Source organism: Schistocerca serialis, chromosome 10 (assembly GCF_023864345.2).
Source record: "Schistocerca serialis cubense isolate TAMUIC-IGC-003099 chromosome 10, iqSchSeri2.2, whole genome shotgun sequence".
NCBI classification, from domain to species: Eukaryota; Metazoa; Arthropoda; class Insecta; order Orthoptera; family Acrididae; genus Schistocerca; species Schistocerca serialis.
The window spans coordinates 70031009-70049950 of NC_064647.1; the positions used below are offsets into that span (position 1 = coordinate 70031009).

At 38.0% G+C, this 18942-nt stretch overlaps 1 long non-coding RNA gene across 1 annotated transcript in view; it reads left to right on the forward strand.

The window, feature by feature from the left end:
• The first annotated feature begins 14243 nt into the window (after window positions 1-14243).
• The window catches only part of LOC126425321 (uncharacterized), a 30770-nt gene continuing 26071 nt past the window's right edge, over window positions 14244-18942 (forward strand). Inside the window, exon 1 of the long non-coding RNA XR_007576281.1 lies at window positions 14244-14336. This is a non-coding gene — a long non-coding RNA (uncharacterized LOC126425321). The remainder of the gene's footprint in view (window positions 14337-18942) is intronic.

An 18942-nucleotide genomic window follows, 5' to 3' on the forward strand; every position in this document is an offset into this window, starting at 1 on the left:
TGTCCATAAAAATCCAAACGACAATGCAAACAGGGTTCTAAAAGGAACTTGAGAAAGAATTCCACATGCAGGAAGTGTTTTTTCTTGTAAGCACACCACAGAGGCATGGTCTAAATGAAGCCTGGCATGTAAATAAGACAAAGTACAAACAGAAAGGTCGAGAAAATACATAGCTATGTTCGTTCCTGGAGCTACAAGCTCAGAAAGGAACATTTCATGGTACACGTCCTGCACCGGGAACCATACTGTGTAAAGAAATGCCAGATAGTACAAGCTGTCCAAGAAAAGAAACAGATAAATCCCACTGTCAACAATGAAAGAAATAGTAATAAATATCCCCCCGACAACCATCACTGATGTAGGAAAATGAAGGCGAAAAATCAGCCCTGCAGAAGAAGGCATCACTGATCCCACCAGAACAAGCACTGTCATCCATAGAGCACATGGCAGGAAATTGAGGGAGGATGAGAAAGAACCAAGAAACACAAAAATCTAAATGACCAGTTTTCCGCACCAGCCTCAGGCAGGGGGATAACCAAAATATAGATAAAAGTACAAATATTTTACTGTTTAAGTTTTACACTACAGTATACAGTATGCATGGAGTGAAATAGATGAAACAGAAGTAGCAGTAGCAGCAGGAGAACTAACATATTTCACTATTATAGTACACAAATATTCAGACAGAACTATAAAAAGGTGGCTGATTTCTGTAGGCATGAATGGAAGTGTGGAGGGGCTGCAGCAAATGAAAGGAGGAATTGCATTCCATGGCCAGTGGACAAGTGAAAAGAAATTTAATTTGAATTAGCAGCAATACTGACAATACTGAAAAGAGAAAACTGTGTGACGTCAGGGCTAGGATTTCTGAAGGAGCTAGAACTGTTTTCACACAGGACTGTCAGTGAATTGTCTTGCATAATGGCAGCAGGTGATCTAAACATGAATTCATTGAAAGACAACTGTTATACTGAAACAGCCCTACAAGGGGCAGTGAAATTACAGAGACACAGATCATGTAATTTTCAATTTATCACTTTACAGCCAAGTTACAGGTCTTAAATATAGCCACTGCAGATCGTTATGGGGTATTTACTGAAGTGCAAGACAAGACAGAATGATCCCACAACAGCTTTATGAATTGTGGCACAGCCAGCAAGCCTATGCAAACTACAAAGATATCGGGGACTCTCAGTAAACTAGTAACATCTTTAACTAACATTATAACCAATTAATTATGTAGAAGTCTACTGTCACAAAATGCACACAAAGTACTCCTCACAACACAATGTTTATTCATTATCTGACTCAGTAAAAATAAAACATCGTTTAAAGACAATCTACTGAGGAAGGAAGCCACAGGGAATTCCAGACCAGTAACTATTACATCAACATTATCTAAAACAACAGAATGTAACTAAAGCCAGTAGTTAATTTTACAGGAGAAATATGCCCAGCATGGGTTTAGGAATTTTAGATGTACCAGAACAATAGCTGTGTTTAGTTTTTGTAACTAAGTCACTAAATTAACAGAAGTTTGTGGCGTATTTCTTGACTATTCAGAGGCCTTTGTCTGTGCCACAACATATACTACTAGATATTCTCCTTGACTTTGTACTGGGGAAAGGAGCTGGTATAAATTATCCATGGAAAATGAAGATGTGTGGAAAGGAAAGTGAACAGCACTATTACAAGTATCTACTGAAATTTTTAATTTATTTAAACAGTGGAAATTCTAGGTCACAATATAAACATTATTATGGTAAGGATACATTGGTACTAACTGTGAAGAAGAACCATTGATATCCAGATAGACATGATGGAAAGACTGACGTATCAGCTTTCAGCAAAACCTTCTTCAGAAAAGACACAATCGAGTCCCTAGTCCACAATGAGCCTAAACCGTAGACCTGTGCACCAGCACCCCAAGAGTGCATTTCTGTAACATTTCTGTAACATGCAGGTTCACCAAGACCCATTACACCATCCACGTGGGATATACCTGGCGTGCATGCATAGTAAACGATGGTAATGCATGGTATGTGAACAGAACCGTCTTATCTCGAAGTCGTTCGTTCTACTGCACGAAACAAAGGTGGACTGTGTGACATATTGGAATGTCATCTGTTTGAATTATTCATAAGAAAATGAATATCATTATTTATCAAGTAACTGTTATTCTCTTATGTAGGTTACTACTGTTCTGAATTAAAGACTAAACAGTTAGTTTTAAATTAAGACACTCGGTTACACAGGTATATGTATTTATACAACATATTGCACATGGAGTACCCATCTGCATTTGGAGCTATTGCCCTGGTAGTGACAGTAAATCTTCAGATTAAGGCAGGACGACGACAAAAATAAAAAGCGAGACGTTATGAAGTTCAAACCTGGCTGAAAAGAAGGAACAAAGGCAGGGGATTATATTCACTGCTTAGGAAAGAACAGAGGGTCAAAGATCTGGATGAATTTCGGGGCTTCGTGAGGATGGACATGGCCTGTTTCGAGAAGCTGCTGTGTACAATAGAAGATGGAATTACGAAGTGCAACAGTTACGAGGAAGGCTGTCTCACATTCTCGAAAATAAGAAATAAATCCTATGTTTATAAGTTTTGTGTCTATACCAGTCTAAATCACAAAAGAAATACCGGTAAATACCCTGTTACATTGCAGGCTGGACTTAACATTATGTTTACTGGTGACTTGGGAATCGTAAGAGTCTGGCTTTTGGTCACATAATAGCACAGCACACCATTTCAAAAGTAGTTGTGGATATACCCACTGCAGATTGCAACACTTTAAAGAAACAGTACTTAAAGGTGCACTTGTGCTACTCTTCCAAGTTTGGACTATGTATGTGTGTGTGCGCTACTCAGTTTCACAGTCATTTGTCACACTAGGTGAAATTACAAGGACTTTCTCCCTTTCAATGCCAGTTTCTCTCTTCTGACATGATGAAATAAAGGACGAGATGCAATCAAATCAAATATGAGCTTTCATAAGATAAGGTATTATGATACGTATCCAAAATCACCATGTAACATTCAACACATTAGTCAGAAAGAAATGATTTTCTACTATCTTATTAGCATACAGTGGGTCATGCATACACCTTTCCTCACTGTATGCCTGATTTAGGACACTTAATGCCTCTTTGCTCCATTTCATTTCTAGAATATGAAGCTATTAATAGAAAAAATCCTTTTGCAAACAGCTAGTATGAGAGAGTCTACTGTAAAAAAAATTCAGAGGTAGCAATCATGTGTACACACGTCTGCTTTGGTGAATGAGTGCAAATTTCTTTTTTCTGATTAACGCTTTGACTGAAAGCTTATATGTAATAGTCTTCTCATCATGCACACCTGGTGTTGCAGGACAAAAAGGAAGAGCAAATCTCCAAGTTGTGGAGCGAGTCAGTACATCAAATTTACATCTGGAAATTAATGACGGGCAATTAAAATGTACACAAATTCTATCTAAGCAACATTCTGCTTGTGTTTAATTGTAACACAAGAATCAGTTTAATCATTTTTCAGTAATTTCCCAAGGATGTGTGCGAGTACTTGACCTACTACCTTTCTTTTTTACATGCAAATGATGTGCCTCAAAGTAGGTGGAAATGCTTCACTTCTAGTAATTTCAGTTTAACAGTCGACTTACAAACAAAACATTCTCAAAGTATGAAACTGGGAACAGTCACTTCAATAATATTTATCTTCTATAAAGTATTAACATATCCACATGTAAGCAAATACATGCTACCAAAACAATTTGAAAAATTGTTTTGAACTAAAAGAATTCCTGGATGTGGTTATGGATATGTACTCGAGATGGGACAATAATAAATAACATCTGCCGTGAATTGAGTTCAACAACATTTCTGATGACAAAATGTCACTACAGCATACACATGGACGCTACTAACAGCGTACCATGGGCTACTTAATACACAACTATTTTATGGTATCGTGGCCTGTGGAAGTTCCACAAATACACTCATATAAACATACGTGAAGTTAAAAAAGAAACCTGTAAGATATACTAAAATATGACTTTTTAAATATACTCAATGGCATAGATTTAAGGAACTAAACGTTAAGGCTAAAGGGCACTTTCAGTGACAGCAGCTCCCGCATTGTGCGCAGGTGTTGGCAAATTGTGAATGTTGGTCACAGCCAAACAGGTGATTGTATTCAAGAGCCAATGAGAATGGATTCCTTCAGTGGAACACACAAATTAATTACATTTCTTTTTGATATGCAGAGCACCAGAGTAATTTTTGCTCATCTGGTTATTAGGAATTGCAGATTTGGTTAATGTTTCATGTACTTTGTTAAGAAGAAAGTGCTGACAAACTGACCAGTAGCATAGCCTGAGGCCTATGTTACATTTGAATGTAACACTCTGGTTGAGTTACCGAGTGCCAACAAGTCAACAAGAATATGTGAGAGTTCTAATAGCTTGACATATAGTGCAGCTGGAGAGAGATGTTCATCATTGCAATAACGTACTGCCACTTCTTATTTCTGATTTTGCCTCAAATTCTAACAACTTAGTCAAATTCTAATCTACTGGAACAAAAACCAGTTAACTTTACTGACAAACTATTAAATATAGGTATGAGCATTCAGGTTGGCTATTGACAACTGACTCCTGATCCATCAGATTCAGTTCTCACTGTTTATCAAGAGAGTTGTTACCGTCATCAGTACACAATGCTAACGCCACCAACAACCTAAGTGCAATTTCACTAAAGACTAAACAGTATGATTACTGCACTTTAAGGAAACCAATATGTATGTAAAAACTAAGAGTGATGCAGTATTAACCACATGCTTATGATTTTAACAGAAGGGAAAATTGTAATCACACTAAAGCAAACATGCTAAAATTGACCGACAGAATCCATGAACGCAATGTGCTTCCTACACAGTAATCTGCCATTGTACGTACAGATGAAACAAAATATGGTTGTTTTCAAAGAAAATCTTTAATCCAGTGGGTAACAGTACCTGGAAGCTAACCATTATGTAACATACAGAGAATCACTTATTTTCTTTATATATTCATGTAACTAATTCTGAACTACATTCAGTCATGATGTGTCAAGTATCATTATTTGAAAGAAAAATGATAATACTAATTGTGTACAAAAATCAAGGTCATATTGATTTAATTCTTACCTTATGTGTTCAGGATGAACATCCTTCGTCAGTACTTTCCTCTCACATGTGCACTCGACAATGTGGCAAAAATCCCTCATGACAAGAGATTCATCCACATCCTCTCTGCTTCAGTGTGGGTGGAGAATCCAAAATCCATTTTACACTGACAGATGCCACAATTTACCTGCAACATTACACTTGTTACTTCAACTGCCATCAAATCAGGAACTACCAATAACTATACCTTATCTTTCAAATAAATAAATAAACTGTATATAATTCCATCATCCTGGGTGACAGGATATGGCTGAAGCAAATTACAGACTGGAATTTTTGATATGTGTAACATGTGGAAAAGATAGAACTAATATGTTTGGGTGATTATTCTGTGCCATTTGAATTTGGAGGATATATTTTGGCCACCCTGTGTATCCTCTCATACTGCATAATTGACAGCAGGACCCATTTTAAGAATGATCAGACACTTTTAGTACATGTTTTATCTCACGATATTTTGATAAAACTAGCAACCTCTCATCAGTTGTAGTCTTAACAAATATTATTTGAAAACAGAGCAATTAACTGAATTCTAATGTCTCCCATCCATTAACTCATTCATGTTGATGATTATAGGCTTTTCATATGACACGAGAAACATTGTACATGATACATTAATGTAACATCACCATGCAGTGTAGGTAAGAAATTATTAATGAAGTACATACAGGTAATGCATACTAAATTTATGAATCCCACTAGTATCTCATACAGATCAGTCACGAACACTGTCTCACTGTGATGGAGCGGAATTGGAGGTATGAAGGTACAAGGAGAAGCAAGAACTATTTGTTCAGTTAAACAGCTACATAACAAGCAAGGCTAATATAGGTATTTTCAGCGACCAGCGATGTGTTGACAGTCCCACCACCCTTAGTACAGGTTTACAACAGTGCGGCAGAATGATAAAACTGCCCATCTGTTTCTCAGGTTCTAAGCTCTCAGTTGTACACGCACACACACCAACAATAATGGTCATTTATCGACTGGGCCCAGCAAGCTGCAACCTCAGCAGTATAGTAACATCTGCCAGTCACTGACTAGCCTGTCATAACTGTCTCCTTTTGTATCTCGTGTCCCACTTCTGAAATATGGGTTGCTTGTTAAAATTGTCTTTCACATTTACACCTCACACTGAGTCTCAATGTCTGAATGATCAGTACCTAACTTGAAATGTCACTTTATGGTTCAGTTATTTTACTGAAAGAACAGGGGTACTGTTTGACGAGCAACTATCAATGATGCATTGAACACAATTATACTCTACCCGTGGAAAACTGGTGCCCATGGATTCAAGTTTGAGACTGGATAAAGGTCCACTAGATGTGGACCTGCCTCGCTGAGTGCACTGTAAAGACATAAAAGTTGCTGATATTAATTTGAGACAGTTTATCAACAGAAAATTCTATTTGGCAGTTGACACTACAATTACAGTTGAAGAGTAGCACAGCATCAAGTATGATTAGTAGGTGGACAAGAAGAGATTTAATTATATCAAACGTGTATACTGTACCTCACGAAAAAGGGTGCCTCTGGATTCAGGACGTGTTTCTTTTTTGTCTCTCTTGGACTGAAATTGAAATATTTGTGTTACATTAGAAAGCATCATTACAACCAAATTGATGAAATGAACATATTTTAACATACAATCAAGGAACTACTTACATCTGTAATAGGGAAACAAAGATAGCAAAGTCAACATAAATATAATAGCAATTCACACCATTGTCTCACATGCCATAGGATTTCAACAATTGGACAGATACAGGAAGTTATAAAAATCGATACATGGTTGATGCATGTATATAGACAAATACAACTTCAGATTGTATGCAGACATTTCCTGCACCATTCATTATGCTGACAAGATTGCTGCAATCATTTCTGAGCACGCAGCTGTGTCATTAGTTCTTGGACTTCAATAGGAAATACTTGAACGGAGAAGCATGAACTCAATTATTACCGCTGATATGGGACCTTGAGGAACAGCTGCAATGAAATGCCTTTTTGCCATACACATATTTTGTGGTATGCGTAACATGTAAAATCCTTCACTCAAGCAAACCAGCATCTAACAATTCCTTTTATCCAAAATCAGCTGATTTTTTGTCTACACAAGCAATTCCACGATTTGGATAAATATCTACACTGAGGGTCACACAAAATTGGACAATAACAAACCATTACATATGTGGAATCATTCCTTGTTAACACCCTCAATTGTGCAGACCACAATAGGAATGAAACTAAATTAAGAGTTATCAGACAGCATCACTCTAGGCTCAGTACGTGGCACACTAACCAATACAAATATAAAATTACACAAATCCACAGTGTCTATTCCTTCAGACATGTTCAAAAGAACACACCGCACAGTCATAACTGATTTGCCTCAATGGGCAATAGATCCACCTGACTCAGTGTCTGATCTCCTTCAGGAATCGGAAAGTAGTGAGCATGGAGGAAATGAACAGGGACTGTAGACAGGTGGCACAAGGTAGGAAGAGGCCTGCCAAGATAGCTGCGATAAACATTGTGCCTGGGTGGCGCTGCGGTTCCCAACTTTGAATCTCAGGCCAGCACTCATATTCACTCATTGGCATTGATGCCGAGCAGGGTCCTGATGCGGCAAATGTCAATATTCCTTTTCCTCCCTTTCTCCCCTCTCCTTCAATTTACATAATAAACAAAAGACACTGAATGACTCCATAAAATGAAGTTTGCCGATGTAAGCATGAGGATCAAGAGCACAAACAGTTATTCTAAAATAAACAATAATAGTGAAATGTTTTCAGTTTATTATTATCAAATTCCTTATACTACCCATTTTCCTACAAAGCAGTGTAAGGTGAAAACTGCCAAGCACTCAGCATTCTCAAATGAAAATGGACCAATTTTTTTTCTTTTATGCCCTAAGTAAATTAAATTTACTCACATTTCCATAAATTGAGTCACCAGGATACTGTTTTCCAGAAATTAAGAATACATGTCAATTAATAATTAATTGAATGCTAATGGGTTAATACCATTTATTGTTTAATTGTCCTTTAGGAAGTTTCTACTGTTTTTGTGGATGATAACTGGTGTTATCCATAACACAATTCTCTTATGAAACCCATGTTCCTATACATCACTATTCCCTTCATGATAACTGGATTTCCAGGATGCAAGTATTAGCCTGAAGTGATATTCAGACTACCCCAACGAAGTTTTCTTTGCCAGGCAGTGCTTTCATCCTGCCATTGCCTTCTGAATCCAGTCAAATGTGTCTTCTGGCATCATCTTTTTGATTGAGCCAGAGTGAAGATCCTTCAAGTTTTGTCTTTTCTGAAAACTAGCTCTAGCTACTATGACATCAGAATGTCTCCACCAAAACTAACCTTTCTAGCCTTGCACTTTCTGTACCAGTGTTACTGTACTGAAACGTGTGCCACCTTTTGCCTCAGAAAGCAAGCAATAGTCATAAAATTCCAACCAGCACAATGAACGATGTACTGCTGTAAATCGTCCAAACAAGTGACAGTTCTTCATTAGTATCTTTCCGAAGACAGAAACCGCTTATTGACCACAGCATTCCATTGCCTGTACTTCTGCAAAGCTTCTCAGTACAATTTTTAGTGGAACACCACATGCTTTGGGTGATTCAGTCTGTTGTTCCAATGCTATTTCACCCCTTCTGTCATTATCTTGAAGCCTGTGAAAAAATTCATATCCCTCATATGTGACTACCTCTCAAACGAAATAGCAATACTAACCAATGCACATCACTGCTCTCTTTGCAGACACTTCCACGCAATAATGACACAACCAAATGCTGGTTACTGTGTAGCACTAAAATTGCGAAACCATTCCAGAAACAGCACAAATTAGGCACAGTATTGCCACATGAATACTCTGAAGGACAGGTGTGGATTTGAATGTCATTACTTCATCCAATGTTACCCAAACAGCACTTGTAGCAGAAAGAATACTGTGCCAATGCTGTGAGCTTAGAATCAAAGTCAAGTCAGGCTACCCCAAAGTCTTCCCTCTGTTTATCAGAACCCAAGGGAAGATGAGGGGGTGAGAGAACTGACCTACACCACACCACCCAAGTGGCACCCTAGCTGATATCTAGTACATCAACAAATGCCAACAAAAGCGAATAAAAACCATTTTAAATTCATTTAAACAAGGGCGTACCATGCATGATAAATATCAGGTCATCTGGATGCCCAATTGTATGCTCGGTTTTGAAAACTAACCCACTGAGAAACATCAGAAAGGATTTTTTACACCTAAACAAATGTATACCCACATTAACTGAGGATGTAAAACAAACAGATAAGTAGCTTTGTACAGCCAACTTCAATAGTTTTCAGTGCCATTCACACATGGCAATGGCAATAGTTCTGTTACATTTGTTGTACCAATCTTCACTTTTGCATACCACTGATGAAAGTAAATTATCAGGAGCTAGAGCTAAAATCTGTGTCTTTGACAAGAGAAGCTAGTGTTGAATGTTTCCTGCCTTTTCATCAAAACATCCTAACCAGCACTTGATGACATTTCTCTTAATGTAATATTGTTGTTACATAGATCAAGTAGACCACTAGGAGATGCCAACTTCCCAGAATCCGGTGCAAGTAGAATACAGTGAACATTGCCTTCCTTACAGTACAGCAATTCTGTGAAGTACCAGAATACCTAGAGGTCATAACTGGCAATTTAACAGTGGGACAATGAAGCACTTGTTTTGAAACTGAAGAGTTCTGACTGTATACTCCGCAGCTAAGAGCTCAGTTTCATGAGTGATTGAACAATACACGAACACTAAAGAATTACCTCCATTAGTAGAAACAGAGTTTCTTATCTAAGTATACATATCACTCACTGTAGACATAGCAATAAACTTACTCATAACAACAAATCTTTTCTTATTTCACAATTTCAGTGTTTAATAGTTATCTCATAATGAAAATAACTTTATGTTGCCACATAATATAATTAGCACTGCCAATCAGGCAAACATGAAACAAAGCATCAGAAATAAGCTTAATAAACCACTATATTACACAAACCATACCTGACATCCACCAAGCCCTCAGCAGTACATCCTGGACGTACTGCTTCCAGCCTGCTCTGCAGAATAGATGACCTCGTCTGCACACTGCAAAAACAATGTTAACTGTTAAAGCAGGTTTTTTCAGTGCAGCAACAGAAAGAGAAATTTTGTAGAAAAATCCGAAAACTCAGTTTAAGGAAATCCCAGTTTAAGAAGTGGTACCTTGCAGCTGCGGTTCTGAAGATTTAGTGAACAATGAAAAAAAATGGGACATGCATTACACTGAAGTGTCACGAATATACAGGAAAGTTCTGCTGGCAAGTCAAAAATAGCTCATTGCATATTAAAGCTTTATTCAATTTTCTACAGCATCTACATTAGCTATGGGCAGGTAGCTCTAATGAAGTGTAAAAAATACAAGGAAAAGCAGTATCAAGTCTTTTCCCCCCACGGCAAGCTGCCTTCCCAGCACTCAAAATGCTCAAAACAATAGTATGGTATGTACCTTACACAAATCACTTAATATCCACAATACAATTGAAATTATCACAAATCCAAGACAAACACCACCAACATGCACGTTTCATGGACATTTCCCTATCAGTGGATTCCCTTTACACTTGTAACTGCATTTACTGTCATCCACGTAACTGCCTTGTTGCAAGTGCAGCTTATGCCCTTGTATCATTGCCATTTATGCCGTTACCACCCTCTCATGCATAATAAATTATAGCCAAACATACATAGCGTCACTGTTTATGAAATATTCAACAGCTCCACCGTGTTTTATTCGTACATGATCATTAAACGAGAAAGCAGACAATCTGATCATTTCACATACAGAATGTGTGTTAGTAGTTCGTCGAGTCGTGGAAATGTGGATGCCAAAAACTACAGACCAACTGCACTTCACTTCAGGCGTATACATGAACAAAATGTGGTATTATGGAAAATGAAATTCCTGATGGTTAAATTTCACTAGACGACGTTCGGATGAAAAAGAAAAATATTGTCTTCTGTCAAGGAACAATCCTTCCCCCAAAATTTATTTTCAAGCAAACCTGGGCACAAAAAGTACGATTTAAGCTCAAGGTAAATGCTTAAACCTGGCATACCCAGCATAATTAAGCCCTCGGATATAGCAAAATTTTTATGCGTCACATGGATTGGAGAAAACTTTTCAAAGCTCCTGCTTCATTCACAACACGAACAACTCATGGTAAAATACTGGGATCAACTGACAAGCAGGGATGCAGTTTTCCATCCTGGGCAGAATCTATGAACGCACTACCCACAATATCAATGTTTTGGTTTTGCATTTTATCCACAAAGTCAACACAGGTTGTGAATTATTGCACCAGGTCCACAATGTACATTGATCTCTATATCAAATATGGAACATTGACAATAAGCAAAGCTCAGTATCAGCAAAAACACTAATATTCTGCCTTAACATTAGTCACACTTAGATTAACTGCACTGAGGTTCAACAGCACAACCAATACTGCATTAATATACTACAGAAAGACAAAACACAAAACATGGAAAACAGTAACTAACAGATGGAGAATGGAAGCAGACAAATATAAATTCACCATTTTATAGCACAAACACACTCCCAAAGCAAAAATGGGACACTGTACCTTCATTCTCCGTACATACCACAAGTGGCTCCATTTGAGCTGACAGACACAGATTTGGGTTGGCTTGGTGGCAGAATAGTTTAGATTTTGACACAGAGTGTAAAAATCTGAAATGAAAAAATTCTATTACCTCCTAAACTAACTTAAGAGGCAACAGTTCCTATGTATGTTACACTAAAATAATATTCCACTATTAACATCCAGTATCTAAATGTTCTCCAGACACAAATTGTCTTAACACAGCGATCCCCCATTTTGGTAGCTGCAGCATCTTGATGTCAGCCTGTTTCATCGAATATGTTACAGCACAATATTCTGGTGCAAGATGGTAACATCTCACATGCCACATTGTACCAAGGACATAAAAAATAAACATCCTTGCTAAAGGCTGATTTAAAGAAGTACTGCCCAATACCACTTTACAGTATGAAAAGATCTATACTTTCCCCAGCACAATAAAAAATTGTGATGTTCAAATTCTACACACTATGAAATATTCCTATCAACTGTCTGTGGAAAACAAAAAATACTGCTGAATATCCTACTGTTTCTATACACTACTCATCAGACTCATAGCATCTTAATATTACAGTTATATATGCACCAGTACTTACAGGAAGCTGTGACTCATTCCACATACAAGCCTGTCGCTTACACAAATGACACTACAAATAAATATCATTACAGGTAATATCATTAATTCCATTGTTTGGATCTGGAATATCAACTCGAGCAACCTCCTGACATAGCCAAGACCTCAGACTAGGTGACATTATTGTCTCCACTAAAAGAGGAAAAGGAACAAAATAGGTTAACTGATAATTCATCCAACCTAATGTAGAACTATGGTTTCAGTACACTGCGTCACAACATCCTCAAAAACAAAAAAGATAAAGCATGCTTTCACTGGTGGTAGAAGAACAGCGTAATGATGACAAATGTAGCAAACATCTCAAATAAATTTTAACCCCCCCCCCCCCCCCCCCGCTTTCTCACAGGATTTAAACGATATTGTAAACACAAACAAAATACATCTGGCACTACAGATACTTGCAGAAGCCTACAAAAGGCACTTCGAAGACTATACCATTGAACCACGTCATTTGCTAGATAAGCAAAGACAGTTAAATGGACTGTCCTGCTTCTGCATGTAGACGTCACATGCCATGTTATATCACACATCAAATCAGAGGTCCAGTACTGTTGGTTGGACTCAAGAACAGGTACCTGTTCATTTGCTACACATTTAAAGCCAAATCTATGGTAAGCATACTGTACCGAACAAAGATCTCCAGCCATTCAGGTAGATTACAGCACGGGCAGTCATTCTCTGAAGAGAAAGAAAAGAAGAACATTAATTTTCGGTGAGACTTCAAACAATGTATTTTAAATAATAATTCTTACATCATTTTGCAAAATTCCAAGAGATTAAAAACTATCAGTTATGACGTGTTCTTAAGTATGTGGCAATTAATTTACTGCGATGGCCATATATTTTCACATTAAATCTAGTAACACTACATAGAGCACTTTTTTCTGATTTGTTCCGAAATGCTTTCAAAGAAATAGTTGAGTTTATTTTATTGCGCATCATATGTATTTGGTCAAAGCAGACGGGCGGGATCGGACGCTTCCGTATTTAAAATTATTTGGTAACGAAATTCTATGTGGCATGAACAAAGGATAGAGTGGCATAGCCAAGTAAATATGTAACACGTGTAGCATATCCACAGCAGAAGTAGACGTTCTAAACTTAAGCATGAAATTTAGGTAGGATAGTGTAGCCTTAAACCTGTTTCCGGTGGCCCGATTTTGAATTAAAACCATATTACAGATTCAACATAGCGAACACGTGGAAAGGCAGTACACGTAAAATGGCTCCCGCTATTCATATTAAACTGCATACGAAACGGAAACCATTTTCTCGATGTTTATTTCACTGGGTAACACTTCTGTTCCGCATCGTGCTTAAACTCTTGCGGTCCTGAACATAAGTAAGTAGTAATGCTAGCAATCTACCACGATCCTAAATCGGAAATAACCACGTGTTTACCTATGCCGCTTTAAGCTAACGTACTGTGCACAAAATGCAGGCGTCTGTGCAGGGAAATACGTCACAACATAAAATACCAGATACATGCTACTTAAATCGACTAGCAATGCATTCTTCATCACTCAACAGACTCTGCCGTCTTAACTATTTGTAAAATACTATTTGCAAACGCTTACCGTCAGCCATTACAGATGTTCGATTATCAAACACTCAAACAGCAACTACACCTGATACAGCAAGAATAGAACTGCGCTCGTTGTCTCGCCTGAGTGACTCATCATTGCTTTAGCTGTGCCAACATATACGACTTTCTTACGCCATATTTCGTGGTGTAATCGATTACATGCTGGATTATTTTGCACCAACAATAGGTAATGAGCATCATAAACAAATTCGACAACAGAGCAAAAAATAACTGATGACAGGAAATTCACAGAACATGAAATTCTGCTTTAAAGACTTAAACCCAAAAAATATCCGTAGCGGTAACGGAATAATAGTGAAGTATTTTGTCGATTGTTCTACCAGTTTCCGAAAAATGGTACAATTATCAACATTTCCTCAAAAAAATTGTATGTAACGGAAACAATAGCAATAGTAAAACCATTTAAATAACGAGCAGTGTACGAGAGATAATGTTATGGCCCGATTAAATTTTATGTACCGCAGCCACGACGTAGTGTGATGAGGCCCATGTTGTCAGCGACCCTTGAATGCAGGAAAATATGTGGCATTTGTGTTAATTTTTCGTATACCCGCAAACGATTTCTTATAAGATGTTTCGTTGACGAGAATAATTAATTTACTGAGATGACGATGGTTTGCCCAATGAGCTATTTGTAAACAAAGGCGTGAGTGCTGATACATATGACAAAAGAAAATTGTGCATTTTCTTTTCTCGAAAGATCAAGAACGACCAACACGGGTGTAATCGACAGATAAGCACCATAGAGGCCACTGACAAATTTCTTAAATACAATCCGGCGTGGGTGTCATACGATAGCGTGAGAAGGAAGTTTATCTGAAATCGGCCACGTGACGACCCTCGCGCTGTGGAGAGAGATCTTTGTCTAGACCACCGAATTCGCGAAAATGTTGCTAAGAAATAAGATTGCTATGATACATCGCAACGTATAAGTTCTCGGGTATGAAGTACGATACAGTTAACTGTGTAGTTTTTCTAATAAGAATTAACTGACACATATACAAGACCTCTTAAAATTTTGATGATCTGCGTTTTATTTCAGATTATAGTGGAAATAGGGATTTGTGGAAGGCACTCTGCGGAATATATGGTTTCAATTTTACAATCAGGAAGGATTTGTACAGACATTTGAGATCTTTCCATGAAATCGACGTAAATTAAAAAGCAAATAATGAAATAAGTTAACATGCCAGTATCTTACAATATGTTTACGTACAGTGTTTCCCTCGATCGCCACTAGAAAACGCATATGCCAGCTCCTCAAACACTACTAAAAGAAATGTGATACAGTATTATAGTGTAATGTTGGTTTTTTGTTTCAGATGTATATAATTTATAAATTTTATCAGCACGTGTTTCCCACTCAATAAATAACATGCTTATAGTTTTACATTTCTTACCACACTTTTAAATAATTGTACACAGAGTGGTGTTTTTTTACATGCGTGCCAGAGAAGAGTTAAAACGGAATGAATCTGAAAAAAAAACAAACAAGAAATGTAATTTGATTCGTTGGAACAAAAATGGAGAAATCTGCTCTGATCTTACGCCTTCGAAGATAATATACATAGGACAAATTGACTGAACTGTTTCAGATATGAATATGCTGGGTATCCAATACATTTAGTGTACTGTCACAAAGTCTTTTGTAATCAGCTGCAGTAAATCAAGCTCACTAATGAGTGTGTCTGTTTTTTAAAAGAATATTCACATTGTAAGGCTAATGTCCTCCCTTAATATTAATTATTAGCGTTACAAAAATTTTAAGATTTGAGTAAGTCCTAGCAAGGCTGTAAAGTTCTAAAAACTTTTATGATCTACTGGCTGTGTCATAACATCAGCTTGTTGCTCATTTGTGCTAACATACATTAACACAACTTCTTCACAAAAGCTTTCCCCCCCACAAGCAAAATTTTGACATATATATGCTTAAGTTTGATGGAGCTGTGGGGTCTTGCAAAAGATTGTTACGGGCACATTACCTTCATGCAGTACAACAGCTCTTTGACTGCCAGAAACACTATGTTACATAGTACTGTGCTGACAGCCTTCACTATTCGTCATACTTAAGGCTAAAACCCCCCCATGAACCATGGACCTTGCCGTTGGTGGGGAGGCTTGCGTGCCTCAGCGATACAGATGGCCGTACCGTAGGTGCAACAACAACGGAGGGGTATCTGTTGAGAGGCCAGAAAAATATGTGGTTCCTGAAGAGGGGCAGCAGCCTTTTCAGTAGTTGCAGGGGCAACAGTCTGGATGATTGACCGATCTGGCCTTGTAACATTAACCGAAACGGCCTTGCTGTGCTGGTACTGCGAACGGCTGAATGCAAGGGGAAACTACAGCCGTAATTTTTCCCGAGGACATGCAGCTTTACTGTATGATTAAATGATGATGGCGTCCTCTTGGGTAAAATATTCCGGATGTAAAATAGTCCCCCATTCGGATCTCTGGGCGGGGACTACTCAAGAGGATGTCATTATCAGGAGAAAGAAAACTGGCATTCTACGGATCGGAGCGTGGAATGTCAGATCCCTTAATCGGGCAGGTAGATTAGAAAATTTAAAAAGGGAAATGGATAGGTTAAAGTTAGATATAGTGGGAATTAGTGAATTTCGGTGGCAGGAGGAACAAGACTTTTGGTCAGGTGATTACAGGGTTATAAATACAAAATCAAATAGGGGTAATGCAGGAGTAGGTTTAATAATAAATAAAAAAATAGGAGTGCGGGTTAGCTACTACAAACAGCATAGTGAACGCATTATTGTGGCCAAGATAGACACAAAGCCCATGCCTACTACAGTAGTACAAGTTTATATGCCAACTAGCTCTGCAGATGATGAAGAAATTGATGAAGTGTATGACGAGATAAAAGAAATTATTCAGGTAGTGAAGGGAGACGAAAATGTAATAGTCATGGGTGACTGGAATTCGTCAGTAGGAAAAGGGATAGAAGGAAACATAGTAGGTGAATGTGGATTGGGGGGAAGAAATGAAAGAGGAAGCCGCCTTGTAGAATTTTGCACAGAGCGTAACTTAATCATAGCTAACACTTGGTTCAAGAATCATAAAAGAAGGTTGTATACCTGGAAGAACCCTGGAGATACTAAAAGGTATCAGATAGATTATATAATGGTAAGAGATGGATTTAGGAACCAGGTTTTAAATTGTAAGACATTTCCAGGGGCAGATGTGGATTCTGACCACAATTTATTGGTTGTGAACTGCAGATTGAAAGTGAAGAAACTGCAAGAAGGTGGGAATTTAAGGAGATGGGACCTGGATAAACTGAAAGGACCAGAGGTTGTAGAGAGTTTCAGGGAGAGCATAAGGGAACAATTGACAGGAATGAGGGAAAGAAATACAGTAGAAGAAGAATGGGTAGCTATGAGGGATGAAGTAGTGAAGGCAGCAGATGATCAAATATGTAAAAAGACGAGGGCTAGTAGAAATCCTTGGGTAACAGAAGAAATATTGAATTTAATTGATGAAAAGAGAATATATAAAAAGACAGTAAATGAAGCAGGCAAAAAGGAATACAAACATCTCAAAAATGAGGTCGACAGGAAGTGCAAAATGGCTAAGCAGGGATGGCTAGAGGACAAATGTAAGGATGTAGAGGTCTGTCTCACTAGGGGTAAGATAGATACTGCCTACAGGAAAATTAAAGAGACCTTTGGAGAGAACCACTTGTATGAATATCAAGAGCTCAGATGGAAACCCAGTTCTAAGCAAAGAAGGGAAGGCCGAAAGGTGGAAGGAGTATATAGAAGGTTTATACAAGGGCGATGTACTTGAGGACAATATTATGGAAATGGAAGAGGATGTAGATGAAGACGAAATGGGAGATAAGATACTGCGTGAAGAGTTTGACAGACCACTGAAAGACCTGAGTCGAAACAAGGCCCTGGGAGTAGTCAACATTCCATTAGAACTACTGATGGCCTTGGGAGAGCTAGTCATCACAAAACTCTACCATCTGGCGAGCAAGATGTATGAGACAGGCGAAATACCCTCAGACGTCAAGAAGAATATAATAATTCCAATCCCGAAGAAAGCAGGTGTTGACAGATGTGAATATTACCGAACTATCAGTTTAATAAGTCACAGCTGCAAAATACTAACGCGAATTCTTTACAGACGAATGGAAAAACTGGTAGTGGCGGACCTAGGGGAAGATCAGTTTGGATTCCGTAGAAATGTTGGAACACGTGAGGCAATACTAACCTTATGACTTATCTTAGAAGAAAGATTAAGAAAAGGCAAACCTACGTTTCTAGCATTTGTAGACTTAGAGAAAGCTTTTGACAATGTTAACTGGAAAACTCTCTTTCAAATTCTGAAGGTGGCAGGGGTAAAATACAGGGAGCGAAAGGCTATTTACAATTTGTACAGAAACCAGATGGCAGTTATAAGAGTCGAGGGGCATGAAAGGGAAGCAGTGGTTGGGAAAGGAGTGAGACAGGGTTGTAGCCTCTCCCCGATGTTATTCAATCTGTATATTGAGCAAGCAGTAAAGGAAACAAAAGAAAAATTCAGAGTAGGTATTAAAATTCATGGAGAAGAAGTAAAAACTTTGAGGTTCGCCGATGACATTGTAATTCTGTCAGAGACAGCAAAGGACTTGGAAGAGCAGTTGAACGGAATGGACAGTGTCTTGACAGGAGGATATAAGATGAACATCAACAGAAGGAAAACGAGGATAATGGAATGTAGTCAAACTAAATCGGGAGATGCTGAGGGAATTAGATTAGGAAATGAGACACTTGAAG